Source organism: Papio anubis, chromosome 8, assembly GCF_008728515.1.
Source record: "Papio anubis isolate 15944 chromosome 8, Panubis1.0, whole genome shotgun sequence".
In the NCBI taxonomy this organism is placed as follows: Eukaryota; Metazoa; Chordata; class Mammalia; order Primates; family Cercopithecidae; genus Papio; species Papio anubis.
The window spans coordinates 22,892,139-22,911,408 of NC_044983.1; positions in this window are offsets into that span (position 1 = coordinate 22,892,139).

The window sequence follows — 19,270 nt, forward strand, 5'->3', positions numbered from 1 at the left end:
GAGGTGAGAAATTCAAGTGACACACTCACAAGTGTCAGAAGCAATTTTCTCCTGACCTCATGGTACCTGAAGTATTTTATTATGGTGGACAAGAGAAGAGATTGATAACAGCACCCAGTGGGAAACTGGGAAAACTGACCAGGCAGTAGGAGCGTCTCCTTCCTGAAGGGAACAGCAGCATGAACGTATGTACTCAAGAGATTGGAGAAAATGAAAAATCAGCATAAGTAAAACTCGATGAGCAAGATGGAGTCCACTCAAAGACAACCCAGGAAAGCAATATCTAGATTGTAAGGCAGGAGCCATTCTCAGCAGGTAAAATAAGCCCATTTAAGATGGGACAAGGGAAATGTAAAGCCAAATAGAGCTCTACAGAAAAGAACAGGTAAACATAAGATGAGAAGGCCATGACTCTTAGTCAACTCTCAGGCATTCAAAATGAGGCTCCATTTTCCAAAGGTAACCACAGAAGGGCCAGGCAGCAGGTAGCTGAGTTAAGGACCATTCAAACAAACTAACCCACACATGGTGTGGGCAGATTCATTAGGCAAGTTTCAGGATTCACATGGGCACCAAATTCCAAATTCATCATTAGGTCTATGACACTAGGAGTGCTGGGAATTAATGCTGGAAGAATGAAAGGAACTGGGCTAATAAGGTTAGTTCTAGCTAATATTTGCTAGAGAATGGTTTTCAATTGTACCATCAGGTTTGGTTCTCATGAGCCTGGTCCTGGGTAAGCCTGAATTGCCTTACTTTAACCATTTTATCTACCCTCTTGGAAAGCATCATCACAGTAGCACATGGTGGAGTGATTTTCATTATATTTCACAATTCCACTGAAGATTTTCAGGTAAGATGACAACTAATGACATTTACAAAATGACAACTATGACATTTATAAAATGGCCATAGCATGTCTACCTTTCAAAATTGTTAAGAAAATTAAACATAAGAATTCCTGTATGTTTTATAGCTATGGTGTCCAACAATATCATGTACTCATTACACAGTAGTTATAATAATTATAATAATTATTATGAAGCATAGCATCTTTCTCCCTCTTAACTAATAATTAAAATGCCCAAAGAAATATAAAAATAGGCCAGGTACGGTGGCTCACACCTGTAATCCCAGCACTTCAGGAGGCCAAGGTGGGCTGATCACTTGAGGTCAGGAGTTCAAGATCAACCTGGCCAGAATGGTGAAACCTGTCCCTACCAAAAAAAAAAAAAAAAATAGCTGGGCATGGTGGCATTCCCTGTAATCCAAACTACTTGGGAGGCTGAGGCGGGAGAATCAGCTGAACCCGGGAGGCAGAGGTTGCAGTGAACCAAGATCATGCCATTATACTCCGGCCTGAGTGACAGAGCAAGACTCTGTCCCATAAAAAAGAGAAATATAAAAATATACAAAAACCCAGCATCCACAATGAAAAGTAAGTGAAAGTTCAATCAAGTAGGTAGATAATCTAGTTGTGTTGCAAACAATTAACTCACAAAGTTCATTACAGAGAAAGCAGGATGATGCCTCAGGTGGTAGACAGGACAAACATACAAAATGTCATAAATGTTCACATTTGGAAAAAAAAAAAAACTAAAGACAAATAAAGGTTTTCAAATGAGGAGCAAATTCCACTTAACATCATTTTCAACAGCACACAAAAGCAATTGTTCTAGGAGAGCTAAGGAGAACATCAGCAGGTGATGAGGCCTCTGCCACAGTAACTCCTAGGAGTCCGTTCACAGCCACCCATTGTCATGATTCTCAAGTCCAGCTATGTGACAGAAGCATTTAGGATCTTTAAAAATATTCATGCCTTGTTATTTTTTTCCCAGACATTCTGATTTAATTTTTGCAAACAAGTTTGAGAATTGTTGAATTGTAACTGTAGGCCAAGATGAAGTAAAACCTAGAAGAAGGCTGGCTTCAACCTTCTTTTCCTCAACAGAGGAAAGAAACTGCAGTTCAACCACAATCTTGGTCCCTCTCCACTCCCTTGGGCAGCTGGATCATTGACTCACTGAATGCAGCCTTCCATGGAGCAGAGTGTGAGGGGATCCAGCAACCCAATGCCAACACGGTCATAAGGCAGCAGTCCAGCCACCCTGCAGTAAGCCAAGTATCAAGCCAGGAGAAAGCTCTCCTGAAACAAAGACAAATGAACAGAGCAAACACAGCAAAGCACATGAAAAAGTTCTGCATCATAAATGGAGAAAATAGTATACTCAAGAGAATAAGAAAAATATTTTTGAAAAGAAGAAAAATGACAATTTTACATCTACTTTGTGCTACCAATAAAATTTCAAGACAAGGAAAATTTTATAAGACATAATGATCAGGAGTTAAGACAGAATAAGGTGGCAGAAAAGAAGTTTTTAGAATTAACTGTACAGAAATGGATTCTATCATTGCTCCAGTTCTGTGCTGTCCTTAACATTTGTTTATTTAAGCAAATGCATTAAATTAAAAGAAGGTTGCAGGGCAAAGGTTGTGATCTGGGACTTATAACACTCAAAATTACTGCTTAATAATTTTGCATTAATTACTGTCTTGCATTCTCAAAATGCAACACATCAGAAAATACACCACCTGAGGTCCTTTCCAAAAAGGGAGAAAAAAGAAAAAGACAAAGTCTCCAAAATACAGTCCTGCCAGTCAAAAGAGACCCATATTTAGAAGTGGTATAAATCCTAGACTATACTAACATAAATGAGGAAATGAGAGGGAAAAAGCTAGAAGGAAATGTACTTATACCAGTATCCTCATATTACATAGGGAAGAACTTAGATATTGCTTGTGTTAATATTATTAAAGGAATAGATATACTAAAAATGTATGTATACTTTCTAAAATTACTAAAAATATTACAAAGCATACTATTTTTAAAGAACAAGAAACCACACAAAAATATTAAAGTTGGTGACACAAATAAAAGTAAACATATTAAATATATGATTCCCCCAATTCTATTATCTGATGAGTTTCTCAGATGGGATTATAAGTATATATATGCTTGCCTGCAACAGACACATCTCAAATAAAGTGACAAAGATAAGAGTAGTAAAGGAATGAACAAAGATATACAAAACAATAAAAAAGAAAATGGAAGAAAGGTAGAGTATTAATGTAAGGCAGAATTCAAAGCAAAAAAGCATTAAAAGACATAAACAGTGCAATTATGTCTTTGATAATAAATATAATCCAAAATGAGAACATATATCAGCCATGATGTTTATACATCAAATTGCACAGCATTAAATCAAAACAAAAATCATTAGAAACACATAGAGAAATAGAGAACTAAAAAAGGTATGGGAGACCTCAAAGGAATAGAAATCATTCTATTATAAAGATGCATGCCCACCTATGTTGATCACAGCACTAATCACAATAATAGCAAAGACATGGAATCAACCCAAATTCCCATCAATTATAGACTGGATAAAGAAAATGTGGTATGTATACACTATAGAATACTATGCTGCCATTAAGAAAACAAAAAAAGCAAAAAAACAAAACAAAACAAAAAACACAAGATCATGTCCTTTGCAGGGACATGGATGGAGCTGGAAGCCATTAACCTCCACAGACTAACACAGGAGCAGAAAACCATGTTCTCACTCATAAAAGGGAGCTGAACAATGAACAACATGGACACAGGGAGGAGAATAACACATACTGGGGCCTGCCAGTGGGGCAGGTGGGTGGAGGGAGAGCATCAGGATAAATAGCTAATGCATGCGGGGCTTAATACCTAGGTGATGGGTTGATAGGTGCGGCAAACCACCATGGCACATGTTTACCTATGTAACAAACCTGCACATCCTGCCCATGTACCCTGGAACTTAATAAAATAAAAGAAAATGTACGGGAGATTTTAACATAACCTCTTGTAGTTGATTAATCAAGTAGTTGTGTGTGTGCGTGTGTGTGTAGAAAGAGACAAAGAATAAAAAGGATGTCAATAACTGAAGGTCCTATTGGCCTCAAACCAAGAAATATATTTAACAACATTAAAAGTGGCAACACCAGCAGCAGAGAGGTCAAGATAAGAAACACACAGGAACAGTAGACGTGACAGCAGCAATGAAAGAGGGATTCCACTGTGTCCCACAGAAGATACCTGCTATGTTTGCAGTCCTGAGACAAATGTTACTGAAATGCCTTGGCCTTCCATTTTTCTACCCAGGTTGATGGCTACCATGCTTATTTATACCGCCACTCTGTTACTAAAGCTAAATGTGATTCTTTACTTCTCTCCTTTCTATCCAACACCAATGTCAATGTCAGTGTGGCCTTCGAAAATGAGATCTGCAACTACAATAAAACTTTGTTCAATGCAACTACCATGCTACATATTACAACCTTGTGATACTGTGAAATATATATTTGGTTTCCTCCTCTGTTTCCTCGCACACAATACCTAAAACTCTTGGAATCTCATAAGTGATAAGTGCCTTTGTGAATGCCAGTGAGATGACTGGTGGCTTTGGTTCCTGGATAGCCCCAGGATGGGGTCTGGTTGCCACAGGAACCAACCAAGTGACTAGAGGGTTGGGACTTTCAGCCCTACCCCCACCTGTGGGGAGGGAAGAGAGGCTAAATATTGAATTGATGATTATTGGCCAGTGATTTAATTAGTCATACCTATATAATGAAACCTCTGTAACAACAACAACAAACTGGATCTAAGGAGGTTCCAGACAGCTGAACATATAGAAATTGCTGAATGATAGCATACCCAGAGAGGTGCTACTGCTACCCAGTCTGACCAACACTAGCCCTTGTAGCTTTTGAGCTCTTGAAATGTGGATAAACTCAGATGTCACATAAGTATAAAAAACACACTGAATTTTCAAGACCTAGTGCAAATAATTTAAATGATCTCACTATTTTGAGTATACTAGATTAAATAAAATATATTGTTAATATAAATCATACATGTTTATTTCTGCTTTTCTAATGTGACTACTAGAAAATTTTAACTTACATGTGTGGCTTGCATTATATTTCTATTAGATGTGCTAAGTTTTGACTCTTGTGAATACCACTTGAGAAATTCTAAGCCATATTAGGAATCATCAACTTGCAATGAATTGAAGTGCACCAAAATATGTCATATCTGAAACATCCATTGAACCAAAAGCTGTGTGTTCTGTGATTATTTTTAAGGCACATTAAAATGTTGCTGTGACTTGGCATAATTGCAATAAATATTTGTTTTTACTGGTGGTGGAAGAGAGTAAGAACATGTGAATTGCATGGCATATGGAGTATGCTACTCCCAGTTCTTGATTGCAAGTAACAGAATCCACTCTGGATCTTTTAAGCTGAATATTAAAGATATTAGTTAGCTCACAGAATCACAAGAACACCTAGAGTAACAGACTCAAGGCTACATTTTCAGGAGCATTGTGCCAAAACCAAAAAAGGGGTACATCTATAAGCAAAATTGAAGCTTGTTGCTGAGCCTGTTCCCCTTATTCATTTCCAAAGCAAAGCTGCCTGAGAGAATGCCTGCTAGGAGGAGCTTAAATCGATGTCAGCATCCTAGCAGCCAAGAGGCTGATTCTAAGTTCTGAATTATGTATTGGAGATTTGGGACTCACAATACAGGAATTTTGCTCCAAATTAGAAGGGCATTCAAAAGATGATAATCAGGCCTGGCACGGTGACTCACGCCTGTAATACTAGCACTTTGGGAGGCCAAGGCGGGCAGATCACCTGAGGTCAGGAGTTCAAGATGAGACTGGCCAACATGGTGAAACCCTGTCTCTATGAAAAATACAAAAAAACTAGCCAGGCATCGTGGCACACCCTTGTAATCCCAGCTACTCAGGAGGCTAAGGCATAAGAATTGCTGGAACCTGGGAGATGGAGGTTGCAGTGAGGTGAGATTGCACCACTGTGCTCCAGCCTGGGTGACAAAGTGAGACTGTCTCAAAAATAAATAAATAAGGAAAAAAAGAAGATGATGATCAGGCACAAATATGAAAATTACTATGTGGAATTAACTTTTCTGAAGGACAAATCTCTTTTGGATATTTGTCATTTTCCTCTGTCATATGAAACGAAATCTAAAACACTATTCATAGGAAATCAAACTGGTACAACCTTAAGGCACACACACACACTCCAAAAATCCCACCTTCTGAATGAATCTATTTATACAAAGTACAGGAAAAGGCCACACTAATCTACAGTAAGAAATACTAGGAGAGTGACTGTATGTGCCAGGTGAGGACTGACTGAAAGGGGTAATAAAGGAACGTTCTACATGATGGAATCGTTTCATATTCTGATTGAGGTCATGGTTAATTCTATGTATGCATTTATAGAACTCACAGGATTGTGCGGTCTGTGCATTTCAATGTATGCAAATTTTACTTCAATGAAAAAAAAGCTTAAATATAGAAAGAACAGCTTTATAAGCTTTAGCTTAGTTTTCCAGTTACCATGACTCTAGATGCAGAACTTTCCTAAAGATATTAACCCCACAGCTCAGGCCTCCGTAGGCCTCCAAAATTCCTAGTACTAGGAGGCACATGAGGTAAACCAACAGGGAGGAGAGAAGAAGGGGAATAGGAATTGATAGTAAAAAGACTTGAGGACTCATGGATGTATGAGCAGCTGTAACACCAACATAATCAAGCCAGAGCCAGGAGAACTCATAAATACATTCATATTCAAGCCTCCAGAGACATTCTTTTACTATTTATCTGCCTAAAATGTTTTCTTACTACTCTTTTCGTTGATTCAAATCCACAGTGGTCATTTGTGGTTCCGTCATCGAGGAACAAAATACCTGAGAAGATATTTTAAAACTCAAGGTCAGCAGAAAGCTCCTCAGCACCCTATGTGCATTTATTAAAATTTAAATTTAAATTTGCTGGTGGGGCTTATGGTGGGATTAAAATACTTTCTGTGGTGCTAGTCTGGAATAGAGCAGTTATTAATGAATTTTTGTTTGTTTGTTTGTTTGTTTTGTTAAGCTGCTTCTTTCCTTATTCTTTGCTCAGAAATCAGGCTTTGGTTGGGGCATTTTTTCTTTTTTTCCTGCACCTGTTGGCACTTCTGGATTTCCAGTTTCTTCAACTGCAAGTCTGGGATATATGAGACAGAAAGAGAACCCAAACTCAACTCACCATGGAAGCATCTGGGTCACAAGTACCCTCAACTGTCTGCCTTCTCTACACCTTTCCAAGCCTTCTTATGTTTGCTTTAATTTAAAGGCCAGTGTTTTTAGCTGTGCTTATCAAGAGGACTAGGGAAAAATGACTCCACCTTTTCAGAAGCAAAAGTCTCCCTGGTGTGCGTTTTATCACACCCTTCCTCACTCTGTATTTTGGTTGCTTACTTATCTTTATCTCCCACATCATGTGGTTGCCATAACAGTGCTGTACGACAAACCCCTCAAAACTCAGAGATTTAAAACTTCCCGCTTTTATCTAGCCCATGAGTCCATGGACTGGTGATTTAGACTTGACACTTCTTCTGAGCTCTGCTGGGCTCATTCACGTATCTGAGAGTGAATCAGCTGTCAGCTAGAGTCTCTTGGCTTTGTTCCATATGTGTTTCATATCCCTCTAGGAGGCTAATCCTGATGTATTCTTACAATTGAAGGCAAAGGTGTAAAAATAGAAACAAAAGAGTGAAGATAGTTCTTCAAGCCTCAGGTGACTCCCATCTGCTAAAATGTCATTGGTCACAGCAAGTCATATAGCTAAATGCAGAATGAGGATGTATAGAAACAGACTATCATTTTAGTGAGAGGAACTCAAAATCTCCTAGCAAAGCAAACATAAACAGATAAGGTGAAAAATTGGGGCCATTCATACAGTCAGTCTACCACATTGCTCCTTAAGAACAAGGTGAGATATTCTGTCTTTTTTTTTTTTTTTTTTTTTAGATGGAGTCTTACTCTTTCATGCAGGCTGCAGTGCAGTGGCACAGTCTCAGCTCACTGCAACCTCTACCTCCTGGGTTCAAGCTATTCTTCCACTTCTGCCTCCAGAGTAGCTGGGATTACAGGCTCATGCCACCATGCCCAGCTAATTTTTGTATTTTTAGTAGACACGGGGTTTCACCATGTTCACTAGCCTGGTCTCAAACTCCTGGCCTCAAGTGATCCACCCACCTTGGCCTCCCAAAGTGCTGGGATTACAGGTGTGAGCCACCATGCCCGGCCTATTCTGTCTTATTCATTCTTACATCACCAGTACCTAAAGTGCTAAAAGGCTCAGAGTAGTTCTCAATAACTACTCTGCATGAATGGATGAAAGAATGAATGAAAAGCAACATTTAAATTTACTTGCCAATCAGTTGAAGATAGGAAGAAAGATTCCCTGGTTTCTAGAGTTTGTTTCTCTGTAAATTTGGTTCTCCGTTGTCTAGAGAAACACTGGTAATACTCATTTTAGCAGGACCTTTTCTACTCAGGAGATTCTGGCAACATTTTTTTCCCAGGAATTTTATCCACTGCAACAACTTTCCTTGCCTTGCATACAACTCTCCATCTAAAAGGTCTTGTCTGTACCAGCAATGGTCATGAGATCTGTCTAGAAATTTCAAAGCAGGCAGCATTGTTCCTAACCTCAGAAGACCTGTCTTATAACATATTAACCTGACAGCTGCCTGGAATGAAGCAAAGTCTTTCTACATTCATTGAGACTTGTCTCTCTTGGTTTGCAGATGGGGCCTCAGCTTCTAACTCAGATGTTTCTCCAGTCATCTAATGTTCTCTTCTCTTAAGCTGGTCTCTTCCACCTTGTTCACAGCATGAAAGGCACTACTATCTAATAATGACTCTCATACCTCTGGTGGCATCCTCTTGTCAAAGTTCATAAGAGCATATACTTAGGCAATTCCTAGATATGCCCATGGGTCTTTAAAATGATTCAATACGCATAAACCAGCTTTCATAACATATTTACATAGCAAATTCTAAAATTATAGCACTCATTTCTCTTAAAGTTATACAGGCTAAAAATCAAATTTAAGATAATCATACATTTCCAATTATTTATACATAACACTGTTTGATAAAGAAAACTATCTCCTGACCTGGTGATCCGCATACCTCGGCCTCCCAAAGTGCTGGGATTACAGGCATGAGCCACCACGCCCGGCCATCCTGACTAGCATGGTGAAACCTCCTCTCTACTAAAAATACAAAAAATTAACCAGGCGTGGTGGCGGGCACCTGTAGTCCCAGCTACTAGAGAGGCTGAGGCAGGAGAATGGCGTGAACCCCGGAGGCAGAGCTTGCAGTGAGCGGAGATTGCGCCACTCTACTCCAGCCTGGGCGACAGAGTGAGACGTCTCAAAAAAAAAAAAAAGAAAACTATAACACATGATTTTCCCCTGCACTCTTGAAGTCAGTGCTACCTTGTTCTGCTCCAAAATATCTCTCAATGACTATGACAAAAATTATTTACAATCACTCTTGAAACCTCTCATTTCCTTTCCAAATGTACTGGTATGTGGTAAAAGATACACAGCAGATTGTGTCAGAGGCAATTTGAAAAAGTTACATTCTGGTAAAAATGAAAACCAACAGCTGCAAAAAGAAGTGGTCTTTGTTTAAGTTTCGAGAAATACCTAGAATGCAGCTAGTCACTATAAAGCTGTTTCTGGAAATAACCTCAACCCACTGAAGAGAAAAGATTAACTTATTCAGATTGGAAAGAAAATAAAGTTGCTGGATTTTATAATGCAGAAGAAAGATGTTTTCTGCCTTTCTTCCTGTAAAAAGAATAAAATAAATGGTAGAAAATAAAGAGAATATGAGAAAAACTTTTCTTATTTCCTCTTTCCACTTCTACATCTCTAATCTTAATTATTTCTAGTCCACTACCTAGCTGTTTTACATAATCAGAGTGATTCTTAAAAACACCTGAATTGAAAGCAAAACCTGAAGTGGTTACAAGGATTCAGTTAGGGAATCCATAATTATTAGAAAATAAAAATCATATATTATGCATCAATGACTTGCAGGGATTTTTGTTCATTGACTTACAAGTAAATAATTAATGAATAGCTGTTATAAGTAAGATATACTGATATGGCAAGGAGATATAAGGATAAATCAGGGAACAAGGAGATTAGAACTACTAGAGAAAAATGAAACAAATAGAGGAAAATTGATAGATTAGCTATAGATAGATAGTTAATATAGATAAAAGATAAATAAAGATGGGGAGAAAAAGTATAAAATACAAGAGAAAAGAGAAGAAGATTGAAATGATGGAATGCAAGTACCATGGGAGATCAAAAGAAATTTCCTATGTCCATAGGAAAGTTGCCAAGTTGTGGGTTAGAATCCAGAAGCAGTAAGAAAAAAATAGTTTGGACATGTAGCGATGAAAAGTGCTCTTTTAGAGGACAAAATGGAGCTCGAAGGAGGAGAAAAAGCAGGGAAAGCTACAAAGCAGGAAAGTGTGAAAATATTTAGAGAAAGGAAGTGGTTCTGTTTGGTGGGAGCACAGAGAGTATGAGGAAATTGCCAGAAACAAGATTCGCAATGTAGTTCAAGGGAACTTACAATTCCATGGTGAAACATTACATACACAAAAAGTGTCAGAAACAAAAATTAAAAATGTTATTTCTCTTGCCTACTAAATTTTTAGTATAACTAATTATAAAGTTTCTACATAAACTAACTAGGATCATGAAAACCGTCACCAAATAAACACCAAGGTATTTTAAAAGTAAAAATGTATTCTTGCCTTTGGGAGGCTAAGGAGGGTGGATCACTTCAGGTCAGGAGTTTGAGACCAGCCTGGCCAACATGGAGAAACCCCATCTCTACTAAAAATATAAAAATTAGCTGGCCACGCAGATGCCTATAATCCTAGCTACTCAGGAAGCTGAGGCAGGAGAAGTGCTGGAACCCAGGAGGCGGAGGCTGCAGGGAGCCAAGATCGTGCCACCACACTCCAGCCTGGGTGACAGAGGAAGACTCTGTCTCAAAATATATATATATATATATAAAATATATATAAATATATTATATATTATATAATATATATTATATAAATGCATAATATATATAATATAAAAATATATATATTCTTGCTTTATTCCCAATACTTTCTTGTGTATAATGCCAAAAAGCTACTTGAAGTTTTCCTCTGGATATTTAGATGATAAATTGAAATAATTTTCCAATCCTACCAAAAGATATATATCCCAAGGCAGAGCAAATAGTAAAGGCTAACTAGAAAAATAAACATGCACAGCGAAGAGAGGCAGGGAGAGAAATCAATGTTGATCTCGAAGTCAAGAAGCTATCTGAAGAATTTCTGGTTCTTGCTGTATTTTGGCCTCTATTGAAAAGTGGAAGAAATAATCCTGTAGCATCCAAACCTGTGTAGATAGACTTGTATTGCAACTTCATTTTTTTTTACCAGCAAAACCAGAGCAAAGAGACCATAAACCTTTCCATGTAACCCAGATCTTTGGAAGGGTGTGTAAATGGAATATAAAAATTGTACTGAAAACTGATTCTTGGCAGCCTGTCAAGATCTCTCCATTTCTGAAATTAAATGGCATGGCCTCTCCAAGAATGGGAGATCAGGGGACAATCAAAATCCTGCTGCATTATTCCTGCAACTATAAGCCAGATGGTTTTAAAAGTCAAATGTTCCACACATAAGTCATGGCTGTAAATGAATTACTTTGGGATCTGCAAAATAGAACCTGAGGTGTCCACACCATTGAGATATGTTCCACTGCATCATCAATCTTAGAGTAAAATACTTACCAGCTCATTCAACCTTTTACATAAAGAAAAATCATGCTGACAAAAGCCCCAAAGAGCATGTTTAGGAAAAGCATAATGTAGTCTTTAGCATGCACAGGGAATACAGAATCCCAAAGCATGTGTGAAAAAATCTTTTCATTCAGGGAGGTGGGGACCAATAGACCAGTAACAGGTGTGTGTAAAAGAAATGGCTCCTAATAAAGTGAATACTATAGAAGTAACATGGGTTTAATAAAGTACAGATTCTAGAGCTGAAGTCTATTTAGTGAAAATAACAGGCCTAAGAAACCTCAGCCATTCTGCACATCTGATTAAAACACTCTGGCTATCACCACTGCCCTTCTGGCGGTCCCTGTCCCTGATGCATTGCTTTCATACCTGCGAGTGCAGGTGCCCCTGGGCTACCAAAACCCCCAGCTTCTTGGGCAAAAAAGAGCAATGGCCTTTTCATCTGTGTGACTTTTATAGCTGTGTCATAGCTGTAAATGGTGAAGGACAGAGTAACAGCTGTTAGTATTCCATCTGTAAAATAAATACACACGCATACAAATATGCACACACAAACACACACACAGAGAGGATTGTTTTCCCTAAGAACCAGTCTGGGCACCATCATCTAAACACTGTGCTCAGAGACCAGCTCTCCTTGTATTCTACCAAATAGTACACTGCCCTTCTCCAGTAAAAGACAGGAGTCCCAGCTCTTTAGAGCTTCCTCTAGGACAAGATTTCTTCCTTGATGGTTCTAAAGGATTTACTATCTAGAGCATGGCTGCCACAGTTACCACCACTACTTCCAGGGAAGTCTTGGTCATGCTTTTCTTTCTCCTCTGGAAAGAAGGACCAAGTTCTCACCACAAAGCCAGCTCCAGGGTCTCTCCCTAAGAGCCAAGGGTAATTAGAAGTGGAAGAAGCCCTGCGTCTCTTCCAACTTCAAGGCCTGCCTTGTGGCTCATCCCACTTTTAGGATGATTGCCCATGGGAATACATAGCTCCTTCCAGAAAAGCCCATCACCACCTACAAGGATAGAGCCATGCCTTCACGGCTTCAAAACTCAATCCCAAGGTAAGACTTAGGAACATGGTTCCTTGGGAGCTACTTGCTTATTGTATCTTATTTAGGATCAATTGTTTAGACTCCATTAACTACATCTTGCCAGACATCTTCCTGAAAGCATGTGAACCAGCTTTCATATCATCCATTACAACATCCAACATAACAAAGGCTCATCTACTGTCTATTATGAACCAGGCCATCTATGAGGGACGGGGAAGAGAGCTGTATAAGAAGTAACCCTGCTTTCAAAGCTCACATAATTTGGTAGGGAAGATGAGACCCGTGCATGAAAAGACTTGTGAAATTAAGGGAGTACAGTGTGATAAGAAGTAAAGGAAAATGTAGGCAAAAAGCTCACCTTGCAAAGAAGGAAAATTGACTCCTGAGTATCTCATACAAAGGCCTTTGAAAGTTAATAGCATCCAGTGAGTGCCTGTGTTGCATTTTTGGGATTTGACAGATCAGAAAGAAACCAAAAAGCATTGTTTTTTCTTTTTTCTCCTTGAGGATAGGATTAGGTAATGAGAGGATGTTTAGGAGGGAAGCTCTGAAAATCCTTCATAAAAATGCCTTCAGCAGTTCTCTGTGTACCCACTGATGCCTCTTCTTTGACCAAATTTGATTTTAATACGCAAAGGGAATGCAAGTTAATTACACAGTGGAGTTCATGGAAATGGCAGATTGAGAATTATACTTTGACTTGCTGTTAGAGTAAATTTCATCTGATCATTATTGAAAGAGAACAAATAGAGAATTCCTTCAGGATGTTTTAAAGGTCTTTCTTCCTCCATTTCCCCAGATCTCCCCTCCATCCTGTTCTTTCTCCTAACACTAAATAACATGCTTGGAAAGTGATAGGAGACTTTGCATAGTCATTCCACTTCTAATATTTGAACATCCACAAGAGAAATCCCTTGTTTTCCATTCACCTTGACTTGTTTGACCTTAATACAGCAAAGCATAGAACAAATTAAGAACTAGGAAGTTCCATGATTGTGAGAGTAATTTTCCCATCTCCTCATGGAGCCACATGCTAAAAGGGATTCTTGTTGATTTGATTATTTCTGTGTATGGAACAGTAACAGTGCTTGGGGATTCTTTTACTAAATGAAGCCGTGGACTATTTCTGTACCTTGTGGTTTGCTTTAATTGCCTGTAGAATATCAAGCCTCCTCAACTAAAATGGAAGCTTCTCAAAGGCTCAAGAACTTGCATTTATTCTTTGTTCTTCTCAACATATGTAACACTGGGCAAAATTATGGTAGACATTTATTAAACATTTAATGGACTTATTGGTTGAAATACATTCTAAAAATTTCTTTTTAAAAAATAACATTTTGGAAGTTTGCTTTTATCATCCTTTTAAAGGTATTTTACACAATGGGTACAATATTTCTTAGCAGATCACAGCATTTGCCTACAATTTTTAAAGCCACATTCCCATTTTTCAACAACTACCTTTTTATCTCTCCTTTTACTATTTAATGATTTATAAACTAATACAATTTCATTTTGAGAAAAAAATTCAGAATCTATCTGTGTCTGTTGAAATTGTTTGTCTTAAGACAAATAATGCTTTTAGAATATGAATAGTCACTATCACCCTGGATTTATTTCTTTGTTTCTTGAGATTTGTAAAGAACATATTCTTAAAGAGCGTAAGCTAAAAGGCAACTAGTTGATTCTACAAAGGCGAGAAAATTGACATGCATGTAAGAAGCGTCACGATATAAGCTATGAGCTTTGGGATCACTGCTTGAATTCATGCCGTCTATCAAAATATCTTTATCCCTTTCCCCTTTGTAGAACCATGAGTCCTAAGGGTAAATAACATACAAAAATAAAATAAAATCAGAAGCTTCAAACACTCAATATCTTCAAACTAATAGTGCCTATAGTGTCACAACCAGAGAATGCAAGGGCAGCCAGCAGGTGGTGGAAATATCAGGAAACAAAAGAAGGTCAGTGTAAACCAGCTGGCCAGAGTTCTGTGGAAAGACAATAGTTGCCAAGAGGAAGAGCAATTAAGTCTATTTTTTCCTACCTGGAAACCACAAACAGAAATGCCCTTTATACCAGAAGTAACGTGGAAAATAGAAGGTTGGTAAGGAAGTAGGGATGTCATTAAAAAGTTTTAAAAGCTCCTAATATTCTTCTTAGGAAAGTTTCTCACTCTTCAAGAAAGCTTCAGGAGTAGACCCAGCCTGGGCCACAGGTATCTAAGATTACTCAGATCCAGCTGGTTCCTCTTTGACACTTTATGGCAGACTGAAGTCTATCTTCCAAAAAAACAATGAAACATTGACCTTAGATATTTAATTGCCTATTGAGATGACAACTCAATGAACTTGTCTAGTTTAGAAAATACAAAGAAACAGTCATTTAGGTAACTATATATGAACCAGAATTTGGTGGAATCTAATCTTATATATGGCCCTAACTCTGACCATTAATAAGATGTTGGGTTACATTAGTTCACTTTATTTTTAAAAATGGAAAACATATTAATACTCTCAATACTCTCATCTCTATGCAAGCAGGTGTCTCCTTGCATATGAAAATCATTAGACCATAGAGTTGATGGCACTTTGACTTATAAAAAAATGACATCCAATGTAAAAGAAAAAAAAAAGAGAGAGAGAGAGAGAAAGAGAAAGAGAGACAGTGTTGATTAGGTCTCGGTTGCCAAATCCTAAAGATTCCAAGCCTTGTAAAATGAGACATTATAAGGATTATGCACCATAATAAGGCCATTCTGGGTAAAGTCATTTCTATTCATCTCCATTACTTCGAGAGTAATCTGTCAAAGACAAATTAACTGTCAGAGGAAACTTACTAAAAAATATTTGTTCCCAAAAGCTGTGACATATTTATTTTACCTTTAGTCTCCACTTGCCAAAACCATAAATTGCAGAATATCTCCATCAAAGCTCATGCCAAATTACAAGTCTCTCCTCTGGCTGTCATTTGTGAGATGGCTCCTCTTAGCTAATAGGTTCCTATTAGCTATGTGCAAAGACAGTCGAGGCAATGAAAAGTCAAGAGACTTTCTGAGATTTCCTGAGTTGAGATTTCCTGAGACTTTCTGAGATTTCCTGAGTTGATTGTTTTGATCCCAGCCCTGCTCTTCGTTGGAATTGCTAAGTCCCTCTTCCTACAACAGAACTATCAGCACCAATGTGCGTGGGGGCAACTTACCTGCTCCAGATGTTAGCACGAGTTAATATGAAGACCCAAGGCTGAGACCTACAAAACTTGGGTTCGAGTTAAGCTGTTTTTTGTTTGTTTTGTTTGTTTTTATCAAATTGGAGTATGACTTGGAGTTTATCACCTCACATCCTAGGTAGATTATCTGATCTGAAGAATTTTTCTTTGAACATGCTCTTGAGATAACATAAATATAATCCCATTGTTGGGAGAGATCTCAGATCCCAATTCCAACCCACTTGTGCTTGAACCTTCTCTAAAACAACCTGAAAAAGAATGGTCTTGGAGCTTATGCCTGAAAGCCTCCATGCCGGAGAACTTGCCCCCCACCCACCACCACCACCACCACCAAAAAACCAGCCCTGTTGCCCTATTTGTTTGGTTTGATTTAGTTGTAAGGGAGCTTTGTAAAGAGTGAAGAGCAAGATACTAGAGTGTACACAAGCTTCAGTGTTAGGGAAACTTGATTTTATTTCTATCCTACAACTACTTGTCCTCACTTTTGTTTGCAAAATAGAAGGCTATTATAACTTTGTCTCTTACAAGTTTGATAATAATTACAAATGGGTTAAGCATTCAGTAAAACGTCATTTTTCTCCTATTTGCTCTAACTGAAGACAGGATGACTTCAAGCGACCAGAGCAGTTGTATGCTTGCAATAGCTAATTTGCAATAACTCTAGGGTTTTTGAAGTTTGCCCTAGGACATTAAAGATGCTGAACATGGCCTGTGAGAAATATCAAAGCATGAGACAAGGCCATTCAATAAGAAGAGGTCAGAAATTTCTCAACTGCTACAAAATTTTTAGCAATAAACTCATTTCTGGTAAGTCTACATCACCCACTCCTACCCTTACATACAAATGTGAATTATTACCTAATTTTTGTATCAGTGAAAGAATTTGAGGAGAGCCTGAAATTATACTGTGGGTTTTGGAACTTACAAATCTTGGAGAAAACTTATCTCAGAGTCAAATGTGGCCTGATGATTACCTGATTCCCAGGTAGGCCTGTAACGTCTCATCTGAGATCCTGCTGTCAAATGCTGTCTTCATCACATGAGACCAGCCATAGACACAAAAGGGTATCAGTTATCTTAACTCCAACTCTTAAAAAGTGTTTTTAAGTTTTTGATCAAATGGATCTATTCATATGGTTTGAAAAATTAAATCAAATAGAGAGATTAAAATTAAAAATAAACTTCCCTGCCCCATGCCTAACAGTCTCTAGTTTTTCTTACAGGGTAACTGTGTTAGGCTGTTTTTGCATTGAATCTGAGGCTGGATAATTTATAAAGAAAAGAGGTTTAATTGGCTCCCAGTTCTGCAGGCTGTACAAGAAAGAGGTGTGGTGCCGGCATCTGCTTAGTTTCTGGTGAGGCCTCAGGGAGCTTTTACCCATGGCAGAAGGTGAAGCAGAAGCAAGCATGTCACACAGTGAGAGTGGGAGCAAAAGAGAGAAGGGAGTCGGGAGGCACCACTCTCTTTTAAACAACCACATCTCATGTGAACATATTACCATTCATTACCATGGGTAGAGCACCAAGCCATTCATGAGGGATCTGCCATCATGATCCAAACACCTCCCACCAGGCCTCACCGCCAATGCTGGGGATTACATTTCAACATGAGATTTGGAAGGGACAAATATCCAAACTATATTAGTAACACTACTTAACTCTTAAAACTATTTCTAAGCTGGGCGTGGTGGCTCACACCTGTAATCCCAGCACTTTGGGAGGCCGAGGAGGGCAGATCACTTGAGGTCAGGAGTTCGAGACCAGCCTGGCCAACATGGTGAAACCCTATTTCTGCTAAAAATATGAAAATTAGTTGGGCGTGGTGGTGCACGCCTGTAATCCCAGATACTTGGGAGGCTGAGGTGAGAATTGCTTGAGCCCGGCAGGGGACAGAGGTTGCAGGGAGCTGAGATCATGCCACTGCACTCCAGCCTGGTTGATAGAGCAAGACTTTGTCCCCCTCCCCACCCCACACACACACAAACTATTTCTAAACGTACATTTCTGATTATCATCCACTTTTAAATAATCTGTTATTGCACTATATTCCTTGATTGATGAATCTGAAATAACATTTACTGACTCGCTATTCTGACAAAAGATTTAACTCTCTTATATCATCCCAAGCCTTCCCTTAATACTCCTGCCAGTATCATTCTTTACTTGCTTTTTTTTTTCTATTAACTGCTTTTGTAACTTTAAATAAATGTTCACCATTATATTTCTTTTTATGGCAACTATAGGAAATATCTCTTGTCTAGTTGAGATAAAGGTTATTCTCTAATTTACTAATGTTTCAAAGATCACCTGATCTTATTTGCAGAGATAATATTTTCTTAAATCTCAACCTTGTAAATTGTCAAGGTTGATAATATTTGCATTCCTTTCCAAGGCCGTACCTGTCTTCTGTGCTTTATCTGTGGTTTATTATGAAAGCAGGAAGTAAATCATGTTTTGTTTGTTATTCCTTTTCCGAGTACTATTTGCTGTAGAACCAAGTCATTGCTTAGGATTGATTTCACTGGTTTTGTATAGCTTTTTGGATTTGTCTGGAGTTTCCAGTTGTCTTATTTTTTCATATGGTCTTTAATACATTTTTAGGCAGTTCGACCTTCCTAGGGATCAGATGAAATCTATGAACACCATTTTTTGCTAAATGCCTCCCTGTTAGAGCCTCTGTTTTCTTCCTTCTGTCTGGACTGCTGCTTCCAGGCCTGCTGCAAAGCTGCATCCTGGTATTCCTGCTTCTCTTGGTCACCCTGGATCCACCTTTCTTTGGATCCCATGTCTTCCACACTCAGCCTTCTCATTTTGCTTAAGAAAATCCTCCAGTAACATCCAAAAAAGTTTGAGAAGTAACTTCTTAGTTTCTGTAAATGTCTCTATTTTTTATTCTCTACTCATCCAGATTGTTTGACTTGATATTTTCTTAGCAATCCTGGAAAATAATTTTCCCTCAGACCTTTGAAATTACTTCTCCATTTCCTTTCAGCATCTAGTATTGTGGATGTGAACGTAATACTTGTCTGAGTCTCATCTCTTTGTATGTGACCTGGTTTTGTTTTCTGGGAGCTTTGAGAATCTCTCATTGACTTTGACATTCTAAAGGTTCACAGCAATTTGGGTGCAGGCCTTTCTGCAGTTCCTTATGTGCTTCTCTCCTCACTGAATCCTTTCCATCTTTAGGCAGCACACTTTGGCTCTTAAGATTTCTCTTTTAA